The following is a 23357-nucleotide window of genomic DNA, read 5'->3' as shown; positions in this document are numbered from 1 at the left end:
AGGCTACAGATGAGTTACTGGGCTAGAACAAAAGCCTGCACAGTGCACACCCTGTGGGTCCCCAGCACCAGAATTGAAAAACACTGCTTTACGCAGTTAACCTAGTTAGCTCGTCGGACAGTGAGAGTTAACCTGGTTAACCAATCAAGAGTGGCGATGATGTACCATACAGAGACAAGGACAGCACGTTCGGTTTCTCTTTATTATTAATAACACCAGATGATTGGCTGCTGTGAATGCAGCATTCTTATAACAACAGTGTTCCTTATAGGACACATCACTGCACTCTATACTCCTCTATAAACTGGTCATCTCTGTGTTCCCCATCGCAAGACCCACTGGTTGATGCTTATTTATAAAACCCTGTTAGGCCTTACTCCCTCCTATCTGAAATACCTACTGCAGCCCTCATCCTCCACATACAACACCCGTTCTGCCAGTCACATTCTGTTAAAGGTCCCCAAAGCACACATCCCTGGGTCGCTCCTCTTTTCAGTTCACTGCAGCTAGCGACTGGAAAGAGTTGCAACAAACACTCAAACTGGGCAGTTTTATCTCCATCTTTTCATTCAAAGACTCAATCATGGACACTCTTACTGACAGTTGTGGCTGCTTCGCGTGATGTATTGTTGTCTCTACCTTCTTTCCCTTTGTGCGGTTGTCTGTGCCCAATAATGTTTGTATCATGTTTTGTGCTGCCATGCCGTGTCGCCATGTGTTGCTGCCATGCCGTGTCGCCATGTGTTGCTGCCATGCCGTGTCGCCATGTGTTGCTGCAATGCCGTGTCGCCATGTGTTGCTGCAATGCCGTGTCGCCATGTGTTGCTGCAATGCCGTGTCGCCATGTGTTGCTGCAATGCCGTGTCGCCATGTGTTGCTGCAATGCCGTGTCGCCATGTGTTGCTGCAATGCCGTGTCGCCTTGTGTTGCTGCAATGCCGTGTCGCCATGTGTTGCTGCAATGCCGTGTCGCCATGTGTTGCTGCAATGCCGTGTCGCCATGTGTTGCTGCAATGCCGTGTCGCCATGTGTTGCTACCATGCCGTGTCGCCATGTGTTGCTACCATGCCGTGTCGCCATGTGTTGCTACCATGCCGTGTCGCCATGTGTTGCTACCATGCCGTGTCGCCATGTGTTGCTACCATGCCGTGTCGTCATGTGTTGCTACCATGCCGTGTCGTCATGTGTTGCTACCATGCCGTGTCGTCATGTGTTGCTACCATGCCGTGTCGTCATGTGTTGCTACCATGCCGTGTCGTCATGTGTTGCTACCATGCCGTGTCGTCATGTGTTGCTACCATGCCGTGTCGTCATGTGTTGCTACCATGCCGTGTCGTCATGTGTTGCTACCATGCCGTGTCGTCATGTGTTGCTACCATGCCGTGTCGTCATGTGTTGCTACCCATGCCGTGTCGTCATGTGTTGCTACCATGCCGTGTCGTCATGTGTTGCTACCATGCCGTGTCGTCATGTGTTGCTACCATGCCGTGTCGTCATGTGTTGCTACCCATGCCGTGTCGTCATGTGTTGCTACCATGCCGTGTCGTTATGTGTTGCTACCCATGCCGTGTCGTTATGTGTTGCTACCCATGCCGTGTCGTCATGTGTTGCTACCATGCCGTGTCGTCATGTGTTGCTACCATGCCGTGTCGTCATGTGTTGCTACCATGCCGTGTCGTTATGTGTTGCTACCCATGCCGTGTCGTCATGTGTTGCTACCATGCCGTGTCGTTATGTGTTGCTACCCATGCCGTGTCGTTATGTGTTGCTACCATGCTGTGTCGTTGTCTTCTTAGTTCTCTATGTAGTGTTGTCTCATGTCGTGCTGTGTGTTTGGTCCAATATTTATATTTGATTTATTTAGTTCATTTAACATTTACATTTAAGTCATTTAGCAGACGCTCTTATCCAGAGCGACTAACAAATTGGTGAATTCACCTTCTGACATCAGTTATTTTCAATCCCAGCCCCCGTCCCAGCAGGAGACCTTCTGGTAAGGCCATCTGGGAGGCCGTCATTGTAAAATAACAATTTGTTCTTAACTGACTTGCCTAGTTAAAAAAAGGTTAAATAAATAAAAATTAGCTGCTGTGAATGCAGCATATTATCATAACACCAGATGATTGGCTGCTATGTGTGTGTGTAACATCTGAATACAAAGAGCCCAGTGAGTTTGTGAGCCAGTGTGTCTGTGTCAGTCCACTGACGCATATCTACCTTCCCCTGATAACTCTACAAAATTAAATGAGAATGGAACAGAGTCCCCTTCCTTCCACAGCGTCCCATTTAACGTAACGGCCGAATCCACGCCAGCGGGAACGGAAAATATTTTTGGTATCGCAGATTGTTCCGGCAATTCTCACATAGGAACTTCATTTGGGAGGAAGGATGTTTAACATGCTTTCTACATTTGTATCACAAACCCTTTGACAAAATCCATGAAGAAATTTTAATTTTCGACCTATACATGTGTCCTCTAAGACCCTATGAACCGTATATGGCACAGACAACATCTTGGTGTCATTATACTCCTTCTAGTGTGCTCTAAAGTATGGAGTAAGTCTTCATTCTGAAATACAATTTCACATTAATTTATTCAACATTAAAATATATTAACAGAGGTGTCACGCTCATAGGGGGCACAAGCTCCTCAGATTTGTCCTGTTTACATTTTTTTTTTACTAAACTTAATTTTGTAAGCCCACGTTTGGTACTAATCATTTCTAAAATGATCTGTCAGCGGTATTTTGCAGAGGGGGCACGATGACTGGACCAGGCAGAGTCCCCCCCAGTAGGTGGTTCCTTCCAAGGTGCTCCATGGACCAAAGGTATGCTTGGCAGGACACTAGATACACCAGTGTGTGCAGACAGTATCATCAGTGGAGAGAGAGAGAGAGAGAGTGTAAAGTGACACACAGAGTTTGATTTGATTTTAGGTGCTGGTGATGGACAGGACTCGTGTGTAAATTCATTTGATTTATGTAACCTATTGATTCCTTTTTGATAAATACATGTTTGTCTGCAATACCAGCCACTATTGCAATTTTATGAAGTTGGTTTTGGCTGGCCAGCTAGATAGTTGAGGTTGGGAGATGGGAACCTAACTACCAAGCTATTTCAGGCTTCAATCAAGTTAGAGTAGCTTGTCTAACCATCTTAGCTGGCATGCCTGCTGGCAAGGTTGCTAGACTTCCGTATAGCACAAAATTACTAAACATACAGAATAAGACTCACATCCTTTCAAGCTTTTACACAGAGATGCAGAGAAGCAGATTTAGTTTGTTTAAAAAAATAACCACCAGTCGGGAGGACACAGACAGATCCAAAGGTGCCTAAGATACACAGAAATATACTTGGTTTGAGTTATCTGGCACCTTATGATAACATCATGATATTTGTGTGTATTAATTATGATGCCTTTTTTTAACCTTTATTTTACTAGACAAGTCAGTTAAGAACAAATTCTTATTTTCAATGTTGGCCTAGGAACAGTGGGTCAACTGCCTGTTCAGGGGCAGAACGGCAGATTTGTACCTTGTCAGCTCAGGGATTTGAACTTGCAACCTTCTTTCTGGTTACTCGTCCAATGCTCTAACCACTAGGCTACCCCATGATATTTGCCTGTTGAGATGAGTGTTATGATTCCATGTAATTTTTTGATGTATACCTCTGAGACTATCACAGTGCATGTGCATTTTTACGGAGACTTGATTACACACAGGTGGATTGTATTTATCATCATTAGTCATTTAGGTCAACATTGGATCATTCAGAGATCCTCACTGAACTTCTGGAGAGAGTTTGCTGCACTGAAAGTAAAGGGGCTGAATAATTTTGCACGCCCAATTTTTCAGTTTTTGATTTGTTAAAAAAGTTAGAAATATGCAATAAATGTCGTTCCACTTCATGATTGTGTCCCACTTGTTGTTGATTCTTCACAAAAAAATACAGTTTTATATCTTTGTTTGAAGGGTGAAATGTGGCAAAAGGTCGCAAAGTTCAAGGGGGCCGAATACTTTCGCAAGACACTGTACAACAGAACGAGTTCCGTGGTCAAAATCGCAAGGAAACCTGATCACAAAATCGACTGAGAAAAAAATCAATCCGCCAGTCTATGTATTGTCTATTGGAAGGAAAAATACTTAAGGATGGGATTACAGTTCCTACAGCTTCCACACGATGTCGCCAGTGTTGTGATTTCGATGCAACTAAATCCTTGGTCATCTGAGTAATAGCCACATCCGGTTTTCACGTCCACAGCTGGGAAAAATGCAACCGGAAAAGTGGGCTACGTTTTCCAAACTTGTGCCTATTGAATACAGATCGCTTCGTGATCAATTTGATTGTTTATTAACGTTTACTAATACCTAAAGTTGGATTACAGAAGTAGTTTGAAGTGTTTTGTCAAAATTTATAGGCAACTTTTTTAATTTTAAAAAATAACGTTGCGTTTAAAAACTGTGTTTTTCCTGGATCTGACGGTCTTCATAAATTGACATTTTGGGTATTCAAGGACCGATTTAATCGAAAAAAAAATACCCAATTGTGATGTTTATGGGACATAGAGGAGTGCCAACAAAGAAGCTCGTCAAAGGTAATGAATGTTTTATATTTTATTTCTGCGTTTTGTGTAGTGCCGGCTACGCTAATTCTTTTGTTTACGTCCCCTTCTGGTATTTCGGGGTGTTGCATGCTATCAGATAATAGCTTCTCATGCTTTCGCCGAAAAGCATTTTAAAAATCTGACTCGTTGGCTAGATTCACAACGAGTGTAGCTTGAATTGAGTACCCTGCATGTGAGTTTTAATGAACGTTTGAGTTTTCACGAGTGCTATTAGCATTTGGTGTAGCGCATTTGCATTTATTGTTGGCAAGGTGGGACGCTTGCGTGTCGGGTGTCCCAGAGAGGTTAACCAACACAAAAATATCCTATGGCGTTCTGCATTAGCATCGAACAGCCCCGTGATATGCAGCTGTTCAGGGAAGCTAGAAACCATTATACACAGACAGTTAGAAAAGCCAAGGCTAGCTTTTTCAAGCAGAAATTTGCATCCTGCAACACTAACTCAAAAAAGTTCTGGGACACTGTAGAGTCCATGGAGAATAAGAACACCTCCTCCCAGCTGCCCACTGCACTGGAGATAGGAAACACTGTCACCACTGATAAATCCACCATAATTGAGAATTTCAATAAGCATTTTTCTACGGCTGGCCATGCTTTCCACCTGGCTACTCCTACCCCGGTCAACAGCACTGCACCCTCCACAGCAACTCGCCCAAGCCTTCCCCATTTCTCCTTTTCCCAAATCCGTTCAGCTGATGTTCTGAAAGAGCTGCAAAATCTGGACCCCTACAAATTAGCCAGGCTAGACAATCTGGACCCTTTCTTTCTAAAATTATCTGCCGAAATTGTTGCCACCCCTATTACTAGCCTGTTCAACCTCTCTTTCATGTCGTCTGAGATTCCCCAAGATTGGAAAGCAGCTGCGGTCATCCCCCTCTTCAAAGGGGGGGACACTCTTGACCCAAACTGCTACAGACCTAGATCTATCCTATCATGCCTTTCTAAAGGTCTTCGAAAGCCAAGTCAACAAACAGATTACCGACCATTTCGAATCTCATCATACCTTCTCTGCTATGCAATCTGGTTTCAGAGCTGGTCATGGGTGCACCTCAGCCACGTTCAAGGTCCTAAACGATATCTTAACCGCCATCGATAAGAAACATTACTGTGCAGCCGTATTCATTTATCTGGTCAAGGCTTTCGACTCTTGTCAATCACCACATCCTCATCGGCAGACTCAACAGCCTTGGTTTCTTCAATGATTGCCTCGCCTGGTTCACCAACTACTTCTCTGATAGAGTTCAGTGTGTCAAATCGGAGGGTCTGCTGTCCGGACCTCTGGCAGTCTATGGGGGTGCCACAGGGTTCAATTCTTGGACCGACTCTCTTCTCTGTATACATCAATGAGGTCGCTCTTGCTGCTGGTGAGCCTCTGATCCACCTCTACGCAGACGACACCATTCTGTATACTTCTGGCCCTTCTTTGGACACTGTGTTAACAACCCTCCAGGCTAGCTTCAATGCCATACAACTCTCCTCCCGTGGCCTCCAATTGCTCTTAAATACAAGTAAAAGTAAATGCATGCTCTTCAACCGATCGCTACCTGCCCGCCTGTCCAACATCACTACTCTGGACGGCTCTGACTTAGAATACGTGGACAACTACAAATACCTAGGTGTCTGGTGAGACTATAAACTCTCCTTCCAGACCCACATCAAACATCTCCAATCCAAAGTTAAATATAGAATTGGCTTCCTATTTCGCAACAAAGCATCCTTCACTCATGCTGCCAAACATACCCTTGTAAAATTGACCATCCTACCAATCCTCGACTTTGGCGATGTCATTTACAAAATAGCCTCCAATACCCTACTCAACAAATTGGATGCAGTCTATCACAGTGCAATCCGTTTTGTCACCAAAGCCCCATATACTACCCACCATTGCGACCTGTACGCTCTCGTTGGCTGGCCCTCGCTTCATACTCGTCGCCAAACCCACTGGCTCCATGTCATCTTCAAGACCCTGCTAGGTAAAGTCCCCCCATATCTCAGCTCGCTGGTCACCATGGCATCTCCCACCTGTAGCACACACTCCAGCAGGTGTATCTCTCTCGTCACCCCCAAAACCAATTCTTTCTTTGGCCGCCTCTCCTTCCAGTTCTCTGCTGCCAATGACTGGAACGAACTACAAAAAGCACTGAAACTGGAAACACTTATCTCCCTCACTAGCTTTAAGCACCAACTGTCAGAGCAGCTCACAGATTACTGCACCTGTACATAGCCCACCTATAATTTAGCCCAAACAACTACCTCTTTCCCTACTGTATTTAATTAATTAATTTATTTAGCTCCTTTGCACCCCATTATTTTTATTTCTACTTTGCACATTCTTCCATTGCAAATCTACCATTCCAGTGTTTTACTTGCTATATTGTATTTACTTTGCCACCATGGCCTTTTTTAGCCTTTACCTCCCTTATCTCACCTCATTTGCTCACATCGTATATAGACTTGTTTATACTGTATTATTGACTGTATGTTTGTTTTACTCCATGTGTAACTCTGTGTCGTTGTATGTGTCGAACTGCTTTGCTTTATCTTGGCCAGGTTGCAATTGTAAATGAGAACTTGTTCTCAACTTGCCTACCTGGTTAAATAAAGGTGAAATAAAAAAATGTGGCCAGGGCAATAAATTGCCATGTCCGTACTGTGAGACGCCTAAGACAGTGTTACAGGGAGACAGGACGGACAGCTGATCGTCCTCGCAGTGGCAGACCACGTGTAACAACACCTGCACAGGATCAGTACATCCGAACATGACACCTGCAGGACAGGTACAGGAAGGCAACAACAACTGCCTGGGTAACACCAGGAACGCACAATCCCTCCATCAGTGCTCAGACTGTCCACAATAGGCTGAGAGAGGCTGGACTGAGGGTTTGTTAGCCTGTTGTAAGGCAGGTCCTCACCAGACATCACCGACAACAAAGCCGCCTATGGGCACAAACCCACCGTTGCTGGACCAGACAGGACTGGCAAAAAGTGCTCTTCACTGACGAGTCGCGGTTTTGTCTCACCAGGGGTGATGGTCGGATTCACGTTTATCGTCAAAGGAATGAGCGTTACACCGAGGCCTGTGCTCTGGAGCAAGATCGATTTGGAGGTGGGGGTTCCGTCATGGTCTGGGGCGGTGTGTCACAGCATCATCGGAATGAGCTTGTTGTCATTGCAGGCAATCTCAATGTAGTGCGTTACAGGGAAGACATCCTCCTCCCTCATGTAGTACCCTTCCTGCAGGCTCATCCTGACATGACCCTCCAGCATGACAATGCCACCAGCCATACTGCTTGTTCTGTGAGTGATTTCCTACAGGACATACATGTCTGTGGAACCTGTTCAGTTTGTCTCAGTTGTTGAACCTTGTTATGTTCATACAAATATTTAAACATGTTAAGTTTGCTGAAAATAAATGCAGTTGACAGTGAGAGGACGTTTCTTTTTTTGCTGAGTTTGAGATTGAGATTGAGATATATATATATCTCAATCTCACACACAAAGGTATGTGGACACCCTTTCAAATTAGTGGATTGGGGGGGGACAACTCCGTATTAATGCCCAGGATTTTGAAATGAGATGTTCAACGGGCAGGTGTCCACATACACTACATGACTAAAGGTATTTTCCACTCCAACTGGCGTGGAAACGGCCGACAGTACAAAGCGGTGCTGTCATTCAAATGTGTGTGGCTAGGCCTACATTCTGCTAGAAGCCTAGGGCACAGGAAACTGTTGAGCATAAGAAAAACCAAGCAGCCTTGCAGTTCTTGGCAAATAACGGTGCTCCTGGTACCTACTACCATACCCCGTTCAAAGGCACTTTAATATTTTGTCTTGCCCAGTCACCCTCTGAATGACACACATACACAATCCACGTCTCAATTGTCTCAAGGCTTAAAAACAGATCATTTGGGGCAGCAGGTAGCCTAGTGGTTAGAGCGTTGGACTAGTAACTGGAATGGTTGCAAGATCAAATCCCCGAGCTGACAAGGTAAAAATCTGCCGTTCTGCCCCTGAACAAGGCAGTTAACCCACTGTTCCTAGGCTGTCATTGAAAACAAGAATTTGTTCTTAAATAAAGGTTAAAAAAAGGGTTAACAACCTCTCATCTACACTGATTGAAGTGGATTTAAGTGACATCAATAAGGGATCATTTGGTCACTCTGCCATAGAAAGTTGTGTGTATAGTGTAATTGTTGTTTATAGATATGTTGTTTAATGATTTGTTGGACAGTCGTCAATGTAAATAAGAATTAGTTAACTGATTTATCTGTAAAAAAATAAAATGTGAAATAAAATTTGAAAAATAACTTGTTTGGGAGGATTAAAATGAAAATAACTAGGCCTGAGCTTGTCTCTTTAGAAAATAGTTGACAGGTTAAAATACTAATCTTGGCTTTCAAAGGGCAAATAGCAGCCAAAATGGACACACATTCCAACACACAGGTCTGAGAACTGCATTGCATGGGAACCTATTCAACTCTTGCCAAGGCACTGGGTCCCCTTACTCTCACACCTCAGAGAGAACGAAACAGAGGCGATAAAGCAAGAGAAAATAGGGGATAATTAGAAGAGGATGAGTGAAAGATGGAATGTTTTTTTCCAATCCTTTGTTACTATGGGGTTCTCCAAAAAAGTTAATTTTATTATTGGACATAAAGGACTAAAAACAGCAGGTAGCCAGCTCCAGGTGATTTTAATTTTTGGAAATAATTTCCCAATTATTCCCACGCATAACAGTATAACTTTAGACCGTCCCCTCGCCCATACCCGGGCGCGAACCAGGGACCCTCTGCACACATTAACAACAGTCACCCACGAAGCATCGTTAGCCATCGCTCCACAAAAGCCACGGCCCTTACAGATCAAGGGGAACCACTACTTCAAGGTCTCAGAGCAAGTGACGTCACAGATTGAAACACTATTTAGCGCACACCACCGCTGACTAGCTAGCCGTTTCACATCCGTTACACTAACAGAGACACAAATCGTATACTAAATATAAGCAAGGTTTGAAATTATTGTTTTAGTCAAACATTATCTGTTTGTAAACTGCAAATTGACCGTAAGAAGCCGAAATGATTTGTAATTATGTTCCAGCCCCCCAACCATTCCCTCAAGAAAGAAATTGGCCTGCGAGTGAATCTAGTTGATGATCCCTGATGTATAGGCTTTGTGTGTGTGTGTGTGTGTCCCTTAGCTCCATGCTAACAGCTCAGTAAAGACCACTGCTGTATTAGCCGATTACCTGTCTATCACAATATACAGACAAATAGGTAAATCAAGATCCATTGGACGAGACAAGGCTAAACAAAGAAGCTGTAGGTGAACGGTTGCTTGAAGAGCTTGAAGCTTGAAGAAGAGAGGCCTGTTGAACACGTCTTTCTCATTTAGTTCAGAGAACCAACCTTCTCACTAATAATAGTCTACACTCTAAACAGCAGTCACAATAGAGTATAAACACCTCCTCCTGATCACCATTCCCCCCAGAGGGATGGGTAGGAGCAGGTTTGTAAATATCTTACAGGGATTACGGTGGATTATCATCTACCTGACCTGGATCACATCACTGAGGCAGGGCCTTGATTGATTACATGTGTTGGATATAGGCCTAGCTGAAGCAACACAATGACAACTACAGTGGCACCATGCCATAGATAACACCGCTTTCCCTTGTGGGTGTTTCTCTCTCTCTCCCTGTCCCTTGGTGCTTCCGTCTCTTTCTCCCCCCAGTCTCGGTCTCCCTTCTTTTCCCTCTCTCCCGCGTTTTCTGTCTGCCACAGTCTCACTCAGTCCTCCACAGCCATGTTGTTTAATTTAATAACTCAATTGATGAGGGAGTGACATGCTACTGACCAACATCTGTACAGGAAAATAATATCCGTGTTCTTGTACGGATGACAATGAATCTGTATGGATGACAATCTATCAAAAATACAATGTGTTCCAATCTAGGCCATGTACCTTGTGTAATAGTTTCACCTGCCTCAAATAGGCTGCTTTGCATGATGTATTGTGGTCTCTACCTTCTTGCCCTTTGTGCTGTTGTCTGTGCCCAATGTTCCATGTTCTGTGCTGCTAACATGTTGTTGTCTTAGGTCTCTCTTTATGTAATGTTGTCCCTTGTCGTGATGTGTGTTTTGTCCTATATTTATACATGTTATTTAAATTTTTTAAATCCCAGACCCCGTCCCCGCAGGAGGCCTTTTGCCTTTTGGTAGGCCGTCCTTGTAAATAAGAATGTGTTCTTAACTGACTTCCCTAGTTAAATAGGTTAAATAAAAATAGAGGTACACGACTTGACTCAACTTGTCACTTAGGTTATATATTAGAACACCTGAAAAACACCTGGAGGGTAATACAGAGCAACATGACTAATTCCACTAGTTATAGACTACATCTCTCAAAGCCAGGACATTTCATCCCGTGCCTAGAATACCGCTCTCTACGGGAGGGCTAAAGAGCACTGCATGTCATCGGTCTGCAAATGCCAGGTAATGGAACATGAACATCTTGAGAAACACCCAACATATTGGCTGGTAGGACAGAGCTCTGTTGGTGATTTGTCCAGCTAGGTCACATGTGGAAAGGTTGCTTGACACACACTTGAAACATGGTAAATTCCACACCTAGGCTTTAGAATGGGCCTTCTCTTGCCTCTCACCAGTCCAGCTCCTTCACTCAGGGAGAGTATAGAGAGCTAGGGTACTGGGATAGGTAGGCTCACCAAACATTGGTATCCATTTGTGATATTGGTCTGTGTATTGCTCTGTATTAGTCTGCAGTTAGATTAGGCCATCTCTTTTCAATGGCTTAGGCACAAATCTCAGATTCATACTAGACCCTTGGGGACTTATTAAGTCAAGTTCAGGAGGTGACAGGGGTGGAACTTGACAGTGAAACAGATTGTGTTCAGAGACAAGGATAGCTACACTGAGTTTTACAATATGACTCATTGTGTGATTACAGTAAGAGGTTGAGAAAACTGTATCATGCTCAGCTCTCACGAGATTAGATGTCAAACATGCAAAAAAAAAATTAACCAAAATTGGATCAGAAAGGCTAGTATCAGCAAAAAGGCTCTCACAAGGTAGGCAATAGGCATCCAACTCAATACCATCCAAGGCAGCACCACAGCTGGAGAAAAAAAACAAGACAATTTCTTGAATGATTAATTACCCTTTTATGTACAGTAGGCCTAGATAATCACTGGGCCTTTGCGCTCCTCCACAAATATTCAGACAAGACCTGTAGTGTAAACTACGCAGCCTGTTACTGTATCTTGTGCTGCTACCAAATGTAGACCAGGGCCAGACACGCAAACAACCCTCTAGCAAGCAGAAGAACAAGGGCATCAGTGAATAGTAATTGATTACAACGTGCTAACTTGGCATCCAAGCAGTGATGACTACATATTTTATTATTGAGCAAGAGTGACAACTGCTAGCCTAGCCCTAGCAGAGGTTGCCGCATCACTTGGAGTCATATTGGCTTTAACTTGATAGTTACCCTCGCTAAAATGTCGCTATTTCTGGGAATTAGTCAGCTAGCTATTATAACTCTAAAATGCATGAACGTTGTAACGAGGAAGTGTGTGGCTGATAATAGCCAGCTAAGTGAAATCCAGTTCCGAGTTCGTTGATGTTTATACTATGCCGGTCATCATGGGCATCTCATCCGCCAACTTGATGAAGAAGCTAGAGCAAGCTAACATCGGTAAAGCATTGATAGTCTCGCAATATCAGAACAACTTACCTGTAGTTAGGTGTTTTAATATCAGTAGAAAACACCAAAGGGATTGCGAAATGTTAGTGAGGAAACGGTTAGCAAAATGTTCCTCGAAAATCCCTTATCTTCCGTCGGTGAGAGTGCGCTTGCCTGTGTCAGTGTGTGTCTCTGCTTCCGTTCCCTGCCAAGCCCTTCTAATTTCTCTCGCTTCTATGAATCCCTTTCTCTATTTCATTTAAATGTCTGACATGCTCTCCCCGGCCACGCCACATGGGCTGACAGCTTCTCTGGGCTGTTCAGTCCAATGAGAAAAGAGGCAGGACTCCCAGTCTCAGCCAGTGATGGGGTGATTCGCTGAACGCCGCTGTGGATTCGGGAGAAAAAAAACGGAAGAAACAGGATGGCAAGGTTACTGTAGTTCATTCGGGTAGCACTGGATGGATCATCCGAGTACACCAGTAACCTAGCTCAGTTTCCCCCGCCCTTTTATATTGGTCAAACCCAAAGCCAAGTTCATCACTCAAATTCAAAGCGTAGAACCATCACTTACCTGAGCCGTGTTCAGATTTCACTCTGATTGAACAATAACTAATTTCGAAATCTTGCAGAAAGGAGGACACATGCGGTTGCAATAGTCCATGGACTTTGGGAAACACATATTTGACTATCTTGATCAATTAGATTTTCCCCCTTTTTATTCAGAATGTGTAGGATTTTTTTGCAATGCAATTTATTGGAGATGGATATGCCATTAAAGAATGGTGGATTTAGCCTAGACCAGGTAAATATTGTTCCCCTAAACTATTAATCATGAATTAATAAACGAATGTATTTTTTTTTTACAGTATATGTAATGTATTTGGAAATCTACTAGCGCAGATTAGGCCAATACTATGTTTAATATCATTAGTAAGAATTGTATGGTCGGTCACCTGTGGTTGACATTGTAAAAGGTATATATCAACGCATGTGTTCGATCACCTGGTCGAATTTAGGGAGTCATATATATATATATATATATATATATATATATATATATATATATATATATATATATATATATATATATATATATAACATTTCACTTTTTAATCATTGAAACATTGCATTCCCATTGTTTCACGTGTATAGAGGGATAATTTATTTTTATTGCAGCAAAGTATTCAGCGGCTTTTGTATTGCTTAACAAGAGGTTTGGTAACTATTTATAATGGCGTTCATGAATAATCCATTATAAAATGTTTATAATTGCTTATAATGCTTTATACAGTCAAATGCAAATGTTCATGAATGGTAATGCTTATAATATGAGGAGTAAATTGTAATGAATAACTGGATAGGTATTTACTTTATAGGTTATAAAATAGTTTATTAATGCTTATTCATGTACGTTTTCTTATAGTGTTACTGGAAGTTTTAACAAAGTCAGTAGGCCACTGACATTCTTTAGGTTGAACTTGTGGAGCAACCACATCACACCTGAAACGGGTTATTGTGGTGAATGTACAGTTAGCGCTGACAAACGTGGTAGTTAGTACACACCCAAATTCCGACAGCTGTGATCATAGGGTGCGTTTGTAAATTCACTCTGGCTATCTACTCTGATTTCAAAACACTCGTCTGGGTGTGCCAGATCGCAGAATAACTGAAACGCTCAACACCCGTTGAATATGGCCGGTGTCAGTAAACGTCGGCAATAAAACGCGTAATTTAATTGTTGCCAGCAGCACAGTTACAGGCACCAACGCTCAGGATACAATTAAAACAGCCTAATCAGCTCTGCTAGGGCGAGTAATGGTCAGAGTGAGGTGTTCTTTAATTTGTGTCTGGAAGTAGCTAGCAAGCTAGCCAACGTTAGCTTGGGTGCTTGACTGCTGTTGTGAGGTCAGATTGCTCGGATCAACCCTACTCCTCAGCCAGAGCGGCCAGTGTGCTCTCTGAACTCTCCGAGAGTTCGCTCTGAATTTACGAAATCCCTCTGGCACTCCAGAGTAAAAATTTACGAATGTACCCATAGCTAGTTGTCATATTTTATAATGAAAATGAATGAACCAATCACAGAGCAGGGGTGTGTGGGTGTGAGGGTATTGCTAAGAGATAGGGTGATGTGATGACAATGAGGGGAGGAGCTTGTTGCCAGGGCAGCAAGGATGGGGATGTAATCAGAAACGCTGCCTGACTGGTGGGGTTACTTGAGTTCAGTGGTGAAAATGGCATGTGAAGGATGGCATGATGTTGAGGAAAACTTTACTAGTCTTTTTAAAACTTATTTATTGACTTAAATACTAACCAAGATAACCTGAAGACAACATTTAGAAAAACACACCTAATGTACATATTCATATTTCATAAGGTACCTTTTTAGGTCAAATTTGTATCAATTCTGGTTGTGTCACACCTTCTCAATAAAGGAAACATTTCAGAAAATGTAAAAACGTTGTTTTATTGGGAAGAAAAAATAATCACTATTTCATGATTTGCTATGATATCAATGCCTGTTCAGGACCTGTACAACAAGATCACAAAACACTAGATTTGTCATAATGGGAGAAAAACATGAAAGGCACACAAAATAGTGCTTTTCAATGTGAGCATCTGGGACAGGAAATACAATATAAACATCAATGAATCCTCTACATCCTGAGGTGTAAGGCCAGGTGGACCCCTGGTCTAAGCAGTGAGCAGGTAGTAACTGTATGTACCTAACCTGGGTGACAGACTGGTTCTGCTGTTAGAAACACTCCCCTGGTGGCCTTGCCAAGACATTACCTTCTGCACCAGCCTCTGATAATACTTTAGCACTCTAGCTTACAGTACAGAAATCACTAGGTATTTACATGTCATTTCTACCTACCACTTTGGTATTCATTCAATCAAGCACTACTAGGCATAATTTGGTAACAGATACCAACAGTTACCGATTGTGTTGAACTCTGTTAGCCTTGAAGTGCTTGGAAAGGCTGGTCATGGCTCACATCCACAGCATCCTCCCGAATACCCTAGACCCACTCCAAAACGCATACCGCCCCAACAGATCCATAGATGACACAATTTCAATCGCAGTCCACACTGCCCTTTCCCACCTGGACAAAAGGAACATATATGTGAGAATGCTGTTCATTGACTACAGCTCATCGTTCAATGCCATAGTGCCCACGAAGCTCATCAATAAGCTAAGAACCCTGGGACAAAACACATCCCTCTGGATCCTGGACTTCCTGTTGGGATGCCCCCAGGTGGTAAAGGTAGGCAACAACACACCTGCCATGCTGATCCTCAACACTGGGGCCCCTCAGGGGTGTGTACCTAGTCCCCTCCTGTACTCCCTGTTCACCCATGAATGCGTGGCCAAACACGACTCCAACGCCATCATTAAGTTTGCTGAGAACACAACAATGGTAGGCCTGATTACTGACAACGATGAGACAGCCTATCAATCATCAAGTTTGCGGACGACACAACAGTGGTAGGCTTGATTACCAACAACGACGAGACGGCCTACAGGGAGGAGGTGAGGGCCCTCGGAGTGTGGTGTCAGAAAATAACCTCACACTCAACGTCAACAAAACTAAGGAGATGATTGTGGACTTCAGGAAACAGCAGAGGGAACACCCCCCTATCCACATCGATGGAACAGTAGTGGAGAGAGTAGCAAGTTTTAAGTTCCTCGGCATACACATCACAGACAAACTGAATTGGTCCACTCACACAGACAGCATTGTGAAGAAGGCGCAGCAGCGCCTCTTCAACCTCAGGAGGCTGAAGAAATTCGGCTTGTCACCAAAAGCACTCACAAACTTCTACAGATGCACAATCAAGAGCATCCTGGCGGGCTGTATCACCGCCTGGTATGGCAACTGCTCCGCCCTCAACCGTAAGGCTCTCCAGAGGGTAGTGAGGTCTGCACAATGCATCACCGGGGGCAAACTACCTGTCCTCCAGGACACCTACACCACCCGATGTTACAGGAAGGCCATAAAGATCATCAAGGACATCAACCACCCGAGCCACTGCCTGTTCACCCCGCTATCATCCAGAAGGCGAGGTCAGTACAGGTGCATCAAAGCTGGGACCGAGAGACTGAAAAACAGCTTCTATCTCAAGGCCATCAGACTGTTAAACAGCCACCACTAACATTGAGTGGCTGCTGCCAACACACTGACACTGACTCAACTTCAGCCACTTTAATAATGGGAATTGATGGGAAATTATGTAAATATATCACTAGCCACTTTAAACAATGCTACCTTATATAATGTTACTTACCCTACATTATTCATCTCATATGCATACCTATATACTGTACTCTATCGACTGCATCCTTATTTAATACATGTATCACTAGCCACTTTAACTATGCCACTTTGTTTACATACTCATCTCATATGTATATACTGTACTCGATACCATCTACTGTATCTTGCCTATGCTGCTCTGTACCATCACTCATTCATATATCCTTATGTACATATTCTTTATCCCCTTACACTGTGTATAAACAGTAGTTTAGGAATTGTTAGTTAGATTACTTGTTGGTTATTACTGCATTATCGGAACTAGAAGCACAAGCATTTCGCTACACTCGCATTAACATCTGCTAACCATGTGTATGTGACAAATAAATTTGATTTGATTTGATTTTAGGGAGGAGGTCAGAGAACTGGCAGTGTGGTGGCAGGACAACAACCTCTCCCTCAATGTGAGCAAGAAAAAGGAGCTGATCATGGACTACAGGAAAAGGCGGGCCGAACAGGCCCCCATTAACATCAACGGGACTGTAGTGGAGCGAGTCGAGAGTTTCAAGTTCATTGGTGTCCACATCACCAGTGATCTATCATGGTCCAAACACACCAAGACAGTTGTGAAGAGGGCACAACAAAACCTTTTCCCTCTCAGGAGACTGAAAAGATTTGGCATGGGTTCCAACATCCTCAAAAAGTTCTACAGCTGCACCATCGAGAGCATCATGACCGGTTGCGTCACCACCTGGTATGGTACTGCGTATGGCCCAGCACATCACTGGGGCCAAGCTTCCTGCAATCCAGGACCTATATAATAGTCAGTGTCAAATGAAAAAGCCCATAAAATTGTTAGAGACTCCAATCACCCAAGTCATTGACTGTTTTCTCTGCTACCGCACGGCAAGCAGTACCGGAGAGCCAAGTTAGGGCTATGGGAAATACTGCCCCCTTTTGGATGAATGGTGTGCCCAAAGTAAACTAAAATAAAAACTGTTCAAAATTGCTAATATATGCATATAATAATTATTATTGAATAGAAAACACTCTAAAGCTTCTAAAACCGTTCGAATTATGTCTGTATGTAAAGCAGAACTCACAGGGCAGCCATTCTTCCAAACTCTGTCTCCCTCCTTAGAAAATTCCCCCAACTTTGACGTCATCGCCCCCACCCTTCCCAACCAGCTATGGCTCTGGGAACAGTTTCTGTCTCTTCGGTGCGCTCCCGTCTTACAGTGAAACGTGCAACGGAGAAAATGGCACGAGTTTTGACTGCTTGGTGGGCCAAACACTTGGGTGTCACGCGTTTACAGGAGCGCGCTCTGGAAAAACTGACATTTTTTTCCAAGCTCATTGATGTGAGTTCGTTATGTTTGATTTAATCGCCAATTGTTTTGTACGTTAAAAACATCCTAAAGAGATCCTCACTGAACTTCTGGAGAGAGTTTGCTGCACTGAAAGTAAAGGGGCTGAATAATTTTGCACGCCCAATTTTTCAGTGTTTGATTTGTTAAAAAAGTTTGAAATATCCAATAAATGTCGTTCCACTTCATGATTGTGTCCCACTTGTTGTTGATTCTTCACAAAAAAATACAGTTTTATATCTTTATGTTTGAAGCCTGAAATGTGGCAAAAGGTTGCAAAGTTCAAGGGGGCCGAATACTTTCACAAGGCACTGTACGTGTACAAATGACCTCTAACCTGTACCCCCTGTATATAGCTCGTTATTGTGTTACTTGTTCTTTTTTTATTTTCGTTTATTTGGTAAATATTTTCTTAACTCTTCTTGAACTGCACTGTTGGTTAAGGGCTTGTAAGCATTACACGGTAAGGTCTACACTTGTTGTAGTCGGTGCATGTGACAAATAAAGTTTGATTTGATTAATCTATAACCACGCTTCTAAAGATTAGTTGATGTCTCTGATGGTATACTTGTGTGTTGCATGCCTCCCCCAACCCTCTCCAACCCCATCCCCCCTAGCCCCATCCCCCCCTAGCCCCATCCTCCCCTAGCCCCATCCTCCCCTAGCCCCATAGTATCTTCTTTTCAACATTTACTCAGCATAATGTGGAAACTCTTGGCAGTCTACTGCTGAGCTAACTGTGAAGCAATGTCTCGGATCTGAATCTAATCTGAAAGATGGACACACTGTGTTGGATGGCCTTCACCACTGTCTGAACTGTTGCAGTGTCTGTTGCTGAGGCATTAGAGCCAGGTTATCAGTCAGCACTTCTTCCAGCAGGCAGTGGCTGTGTGTGCCAGCCAGGCCTGGCCAGTGCCCTGGGCTCTGCAAACAACACCAGTGTCAACAGAGCCAGACCTAAACCATGAGTGGCTCCACTGTCCACTGATTGAGAAACTTTTCCCAGTGCAGAACAGTCCCTGGTCAGAGCCTTCACCCTGTCACCTCTGTGATCTAGCACCAGACACAAGGTTATTGAAAGATTAATGGAATCTGTGTGGGTAGCTGGACAGGTAGGATGACTGACAGTGAAGGTGAACAGGTGGTCACGTGTCAGGTGACAGAGGAATGGATGAGACTGAGGCAGGAATTCCTTTAACCATAAAGTGGTATATTTACTGAGTAGTCTGTGCTGCATCACAAAGGAAACAAATAACATGTATCCAATCAAATTCATAAAGATCAAATCATATCATTAATTATTAACATAATTTAGGGAGTTCAACAGTCCAGTTCATTAAGAAGTCAATAGTAATCATCCGTGAGTCATTTAGGCTCGTAACTATTTACCATAAATCATGAAAGAATACAAACAGTGAATGGTTATTCAATCTATTATCCCCATTATCAAAGTCAATCAGTTAGCAAACAAATTAAGTTTCTCATTTCACTCTTTCAATTGTCTTCAGGTGTACATATAATTAATTTCAATACATATGAACCATATTGATTGCATAATTGGCCTATGAGGATCAGTAGGGCCATGGTCATTGACAATTCACATTACACAATATGTTTGAAGCTGCTCTCCAAGCCGCACTCCGCGGTAATAACTATAAACAATAACTGATGGCCCATCTCCGGATCGCAACAGATAGTTCAGATGAAAGGTAACCGAGTCGGTGGACTTACGTGGATTTATGGACGCACAGAACTTCTGGATCAGATGGAGTTAAGGAAGAGAAAGCAGCGAGATCAGGCGATGGCAATTTCCTCCTTTTATGGAGTTGAGATCGGTCGGACATTTCCACCTGACCTAATTAAAGCGCCCCTGGGCCAGCTGAGTAAATGGCAATGAGTTAAAGGATTATTCCACCAACTCCATGGGCCTTTTCTACAGTTATGTTACAAATGGCACCCTATTCCCCATGTATTGCACTCATTTTGTCCAGGGCCCATATGACTCTGGTCAAAAGTAGTGCACTATATAGGGAAACGGGTGCCATTTTGGACAGATACAAGGCCACCAGTTGGGCAACCTGCCTCCTCCTCTGTGGCCAAACTGCCACGCTGTCTTTACTTAAACCTCAGCTATGTGAAATTATAAACACTATTATTATCTCATACAAAGAGCCTTACGGTCTGTGGTCTAGTTAACACATACTGATGTACATGGCAGATGTCACGAACATTGGTGTGTGTGTGTGTGTTGTGACAGAGGAGTACTAGACTTCCTGTGCCAGATAATCTGCTATGTGCTAAATGCCCAATAGAATGCAGACACACATGTTGTTTTATAATGGTGTGACTCACAGAGTACACCCAGAGAGAGAAAAAGAGAGAGATAGAGATGGAAAGAAAGAGAGAGAGGGCAGGGATTGATATAAAGGGTTATTCTATTGCTTGGGCCATGTGAGATTGCCCCTAAAGTCAAGAATTCCAGGAGCCTAAATCATATCTTTCTGGTTCTGATCTTTCTGGTTCCTCCCCATTGTATAAGTGAAAGACAGACAATTAATGGCATTCATGGTTGTCGGGCAAGTTGAGCCTGCTCTGGGAATGTATTTTACTGATAACAACCAATATACTAAGAATTCCAGGAGTGATCTTTCTGATTCCACCCCTATGTGTGGGCACTTCTGCCTGTAAAGCTCATTAAGATTTTTGGGCAAGTGATAATAATCTTTGGGGAAACAAAAAAAATACTCCTAACTTGCCCAATGGGAAAATTATTTTCAGACTTTATAATGTCAATCCATGAAAGAAAGAAAGAAAGAGTTAAAGAAAGAAAGTGAGAGAGATCTCACCTCTCTCAGAGCAGCTCTCCCGGGGTGTGAGTATGGAAGGGCTGCCACATCTCCCTCGGTACCCTCTCCATAGCCACTGACGACACCAGCAGAGGAACCGATGGGCTGAAAGGGGGTCATGACCCGAGGTCCAGCCGCAGGGAACTCTGTGATTGGCTGAGAGGAGGAGGATGGGTGTTCTCCTTAGTGCTCGGACGCTGAGGAAGAGAGGAGAGAAAGAAGTGACGATAAAGTGTTGTGAAAACATTTTGCCCAGCATGTTGAAGCAGAGTATGATTTCAGAGCCATGTTTCCTCTATTGCTAAAGTTAATAATCCTTTATAGCCCAGACATCAACTCTGTATATTTATCAAGTGAGTTGAGAGGCCTAGCTTTTGCATCATTGGTCCTCAAGTCAGGTAGTATCAGACAGTGTAGACAGATATTACTGTTGTTACCTCGTCTGTCTTTGTCCTTGTGCTGCTGGCCCCAGGGGTTGGTGACCCGGTCTCTGTCTCCGTTGTCAATCTCTGAGAAGAGAGGCCTCAACAATTTAGGGCCCCTCTTTCTCTGCTTTCTGTGGGCTTACTGCAGTTCCTGTAAAGAAACGCGGCTTACTGCAGTTCCTGTAAAGAAACGCGGCTGACTGCAGTTCCTGGAGAGAAACGTGGCTTACTGCAGTTCCTGGAGAGAAACATAGCTTACTGCAGCTCCTGGAGAGAAAAGTGGCTTATTGCAGTTCCTGGAGAGAAAAGTGGCTTATTGCAGTTCCTGGAGAGAAAAGTGGCTTATTGCAGTTCCTGGAGAGAAAAGTGGCTTATTGCAGTTCCTGGAGAGAAAAGTGGCTTATTGCAGTTCCTGGAGAGAAAAGTGGCTTATTGCAGTTCCTGGAGAGAAAAGTGGCTTATTGCAGTTCCTGGAGAGAAAAGTGGCTTATTGCAGTTCCTGGAGAGAAAAGTGGCTTATTGCAGTTCCTGGAGAGAAAAGTGGCTTATTGCAGTTCCTGGAGAGAAAAGTGGCTTATTGCAGTTCCTGGAGAGAAAAGTGGCTTATTGCAGTTCCTGGAGAGAAAAGTGGCTTATTGCAGTTCCTGGAGAGAAAAGTGGCTTATTGCAGTTCCTGGAGAGAAAAGTGGCTTACTGCAGTTCCTGGAGAGAAAAGTGGCTTACTGCAGTTCCTGGAGAGAAAAGTGGCTTATTGCAGTTCCTGGAGAGAAAAGTGGCTTACTGCAGTTCCTGGAGAGAAAAGTGGCTTACTGCAGTTCCTGGAGAGAAAAGTGGCTTACTGCAGTTCCTGGAGAGAAAAGTGGCTTATTGCAGTTCCTGGAGAGAAAAGTGGCTTATTGCAGTTCCTGGAGAGAAAAGTGGCTTACTGCAGTTCCTGGAGAGAAAAGTGGCTTACTGCAGCTCCTGGAGAGAAAAGTGGCTTACTGCAGTTCCTGGAGAGAAAAGTGGCTTACTGCAGCTCCTGGAGAGAAAAGTGGCTTACTGCAGTTCCTGGAGAGAAAAGTGGCTTACTGCAGTTCCTGGAGAGAAAAGTGGCTTATTGCAGCTCCTGGAGAGAAAAGTGGCTTATTGCAGTTCCTGGAGAGAAAAGTGGCTTATTGCAGTTCCTGGAGAGAAAAGTGGCTTATTGCAGTTCCTGGAGAGAAAAGTGGCTTATTGCAGTTCCTGGAGAGAAAAGTGGCTTACTGCAGTTCCTGGAGAGAAAAGTGGCTTACTGCAGTTCCTGGAGAGAAAAGTGGCTTACTGCAGTTCCTGGAGAGAAAAGTGGCTTACTGCAGCTCCTGGAGAGAAAAGTGGCTTATTGCAGTTCCTGGAGAGAAAAGTGGCTTATTGCAGTTCCTGGAGAGAAAAGTGGCTTACTGCAGTTCCTGGAGAGAAAAGTGGCTTACTGCAGCTCCTGGAGAGAAAAGTGGCTTATTGCAGTTCCTGGAGAGAAACGATCCCTCTGATGGGCATACAGAGCACTGCACTACATTATGAGTCCTAACCTGAGAAATGACAATGTCACTTTCTCACTGCTGTCTTGTTGACATCAAGGGGTAAGAGGTCAACGATTAGGGGTCAGAGGTCAGACTTGTGTGTTGAGCTGGTACTGCAGTTGTTCCAGGGCAGAGAGTCGACCTTGCTGGTGCTGGGTGTCTCTGGATGGGTGTCTCTCTGGCTCCATAGACACTGGGGCCAGGGAGGGTTTGGGAACAGACAGGAGAACAGAGAGAGAGAAAGTGTGAGAAAATAGAACGGAGAGGTTTACATGTGTCGGGGTGTGTGTGTGTCGGGGTGTGTGTGCGTGTCGGGGTGTGTGCGCATGTGTGAGAGGAGGCATCCAGGGTGTTTGTATTTTTTCCCCGGCCCCTGGCGCTGCGTGTGATCTTTGCTGAATCCCCCATAATCCCGCAGAGCAGGGGGATCAGGGTGTCCGGCGGGGTGGTAGAACAACACAGGGGAGAATACTTCCTGTCCTAACTGTCAACACTACCACACTACCCCATCAATCACAACACAGCTGGACCATCCCACCCAACCCCAACACAGCTGGACCACACCACCCAACCAATCACAACTGGACCACACCACC

The 23357-nt window shown here is 43.9% G+C and overlaps 1 protein-coding gene and 1 long non-coding RNA gene across 2 annotated transcripts in view; one reads left to right on the top strand and one right to left on the bottom strand.

Moving 5' to 3' along the window:
• Nucleotides 1-12697, bottom strand: part of LOC135511930 (fatty acid synthase-like) — a 57875-nt gene extending 45178 nt beyond the window's left edge. Inside the window, exon 1 of the mRNA XM_064933458.1 lies at nt 12378-12697. The gene's annotated coding sequence lies outside the window, so the exon portion shown is untranslated. The remainder of the gene's footprint in view (nt 1-12377) is intronic.
• A 139-nt stretch (nt 12698-12836) lies between these two features.
• On the top strand, nt 12837-18140 carry LOC135511574 (uncharacterized). Its single transcript, XR_010451273.1, has 2 exons — nt 12837-13131; nt 16995-18140. It is a non-coding gene; the product is annotated as an uncharacterized LOC135511574 (long non-coding RNA).
• Nucleotides 18141-23357: the final 5217 nt, after the last annotated feature.

Source organism: Oncorhynchus masou, chromosome 24, assembly GCF_036934945.1.
Source record: "Oncorhynchus masou masou isolate Uvic2021 chromosome 24, UVic_Omas_1.1, whole genome shotgun sequence".
Lineage (NCBI taxonomy): Eukaryota > Metazoa > Chordata > Actinopteri > Salmoniformes > Salmonidae > Oncorhynchus > Oncorhynchus masou.
This window is presented reverse-complemented; position numbering and strand designations above follow the sequence as displayed.